This window comes from Alexandromys fortis, unplaced genomic scaffold (genome assembly GCF_014885135.2).
Source record: "Alexandromys fortis isolate MF-2015 unplaced genomic scaffold, M_Fortis_MF-2015_v1.1 scaffold_222, whole genome shotgun sequence".
Classification (NCBI taxonomy): Eukaryota; Metazoa; Chordata; class Mammalia; order Rodentia; family Cricetidae; genus Alexandromys; species Alexandromys fortis.
In genome coordinates, this window is record NW_026068108.1 from 1,896,215 (window position 1) to 1,899,078 (window position 2,864).

Here is a 2,864-nt window from a genome sequence, read left to right on the forward strand (position 1 = left end):
CATTTATTTATTTATTTATTTATTTATTTATTTATTTATTTGTGTGGGGAGGGGTGGACATAGAGGGTAACTGGCAGGAGTTGCTCTTTCCTACTACTTGGATCCTGGGGATACAACTTGGTTGTCAGACTTTGTTGTACCTTTACCCACTGAGCCGTTTTTCTGGCACCCAACCAGTTCTTTGTTTTGTTTTTTGAGACAGGGTTTCTCTGTGTTTCTTTGGAGCCTGTCCTGAAACTATCTCTGTAGACCAGGCTGGCCTTGAACTCACAGAGATCCACCTACCTCTGCCTCCCGAGATGTGCGCCACCACCACCCGACTCAACCAGTTCTTTTTTTAAAATATTTATTTATGTATTATGTATACAATATTCTGTCTGTGTGTATGCCTGCAGGCCAGAATTGAGCACCAGACCCCATTACAGATGGGTGTGGGCCACCATGTGGTTGCTGGGAATTGAACTCAGGACCTTTAGAAGAGCAGGCAATGCTCTTAACCTCTAAGCCATCTCTCCAGCCCCTCAACCAGTTCTTTTAATCAAAAGTTCCCATAAAAGCAATGTGAATGTAGCTCTGTTGTAGACTGCATGCCTACTAAGTGCAACACCCTATGTTCAAATCCCAGCATTGGGAAAACAATCAAGAAAAATTCCTGAACAATGCAGGGTACCTACTGTGTTCATAGCACTTACTTGCCTCACAGATTATCAGTCATTTACACGGGGGTTAAAGGATACAGGAAGGTTATAAGCATGACCACATGACTTGGTCTTTTTAAAAGTGTGTATGGCCAGGCAGTGGTGGCACATACTTTTAATCCCAGTACTCAGGAGGCAGAAGCAGGTGGATCTCAGTGAGTTTGAGGCCAAACTGGTCCACAGAGCAAGTTCCAGGACAGCCAGAGCTGAAACATAGAGAAACCCTGTCACAAAAAAAAAAAAAAGCATGTGTGTCTGAGAGCAGAAGGTGTCAGATCTACTGGAACTGGATACAGGCATGTTTGAGCTTCCTGATGTAGGTGTTAGGAACTCAGTCCAAGTCCTCTGCCAGAGCAGCAACCCTGAAGCAGCAAGAATTCCTGTGGTATCTCTCTGCACCTGATTTAGTCACAAGGGTTTGCTTTTTGTTTTGTATGCTGAGGACTGAATGCAAGGCAGGTCACATTCTAAACACATGCGCTGTTTGAACTATAGCCAGCCTATGACATTTTGTGTGGGTAGAGTGTGTGTGTTCATGCAAGTGTGCATGCAAATGCATGTGGAGGTCAGAGGTCAACCCTGGAAAACTTTCTCAGTCACTCTCCATTATGTGTATGTATGCATGTATGTGTATGTGTGTGCATGTATGTGTATGTGTGTTCATCTGTGTGCATGTATGTGTGTGCATATATGTGTATTTTTTTGAGACAGGGTTTCTCTGTGTTACAGCTTTAGCTGTCCTGGAACTCACTCTGTAGACCAGGCTGACTTTGAACTCACAGAGTTCCACCTGCCTATGTCTCCCTGAGAGTTGACATTATAGGCGTGCACCACCACTGCCCAGCTTTCCCATTTTTTATTTTTGAGACAGGTTGTGTCACTGAACCTAGAGCTCATTTCTTGAGCTAGACTGGCTGGCACAGGAGCTGCAGACGTCCACCTCTTCATCAGGCTTCCCCATGAGTGCTGAGCACTTTTCACGATGAGCACTTTACTAGTGAGCTGCCTTCCCGGCCCTCCCCACCACAACTTTTTATATGAAGAACTTGAGTGTATTAGTGATGTAGGTGGGTCTTCTGTCTATGTTTTACTTTCATTGGTTAATAAAGAAACTGCCTTGGCCTTTTGATAGGCCAGCCCTTAGGTGGGTGAAGTAGACAGAACAGAATTCTGGGAGAAAGAAAGCAGAGTCAGGCAGTCGCCATGTTTCTCTGACCCGAGACAGATATAGGCTAGAATCTTTCCTGGTAAGCTACCACCTTGTGGTGCTACACAGATTATTAGAAATGGGTTAAGCGAGATATGAGGGTTAGCCAAGAAGAGGCTAGAGCTAATGGGCCAGGCAATATTTAAATGAATACAACTTGTGTGTTGTTATTTCGGGTATAAAGCTAGTCATGCGGGAGCCAGGCAGGACGAAAAGCAGGCCAGCTCACCTCATCACTACAAATGGCGCCCAGATGTGGATAACTGAATCCACAGAAAGCCTGAGAAAGCTTGGGAAAGAAGAGAGTAAAGCGCATGTTTTCTTGGTAGCAGCAATTTCTCGGGTCTGCTCTGGTTGCTAGAGGCAAGCAAGTGCTCTCATCTAAGAGAGGCTTCCTGACTCAGCTTTAGCTGCAAAACCCTGCAGCTCTTAACAGGTCCTGCTACAAAACACTTAAATGGTGTTTATAAAAGCTGACTGCATGCTTGTTTGTTTTCAGCCATAGCAGGAAAAGAGTTGTGCTGTTTTAAAAGGCTGGCATTCAGGTCCATTCTGCCAGGGCAAACTCTGACTCTTTTAGGCAGGCAGGGCAACTGAGTGTGGTCTGTGAGCAGAATGCTGCAGCTTGCTTGCTGGAAGGGACCTTGAAATGCCAAAGAGTGTTGAAATATGAGCGGCGGGGCTGCGCCCCCAAAACCCCGGCCGCTTGGCTAGCTCATGCCCGAAATAACAACACACAAACTATATTCATTTAAGAACTGCTTGGCCCATGAACTCTAGCCCTTACAGGCTAATTCTCGCACCTGGACTAGCCCATTTCTAATGATGTGTGTAAGCACCCCAAGGTGCGCTTACCGGGAAGATTCTAGCCTCCGTCCATCATGGTGTCTCTGCTCCAGATAGCAGAGCTGTCCGGTCTCTCCGGGAGCAGAGCAGAGTCTGACCTCACTTCCTCTTCC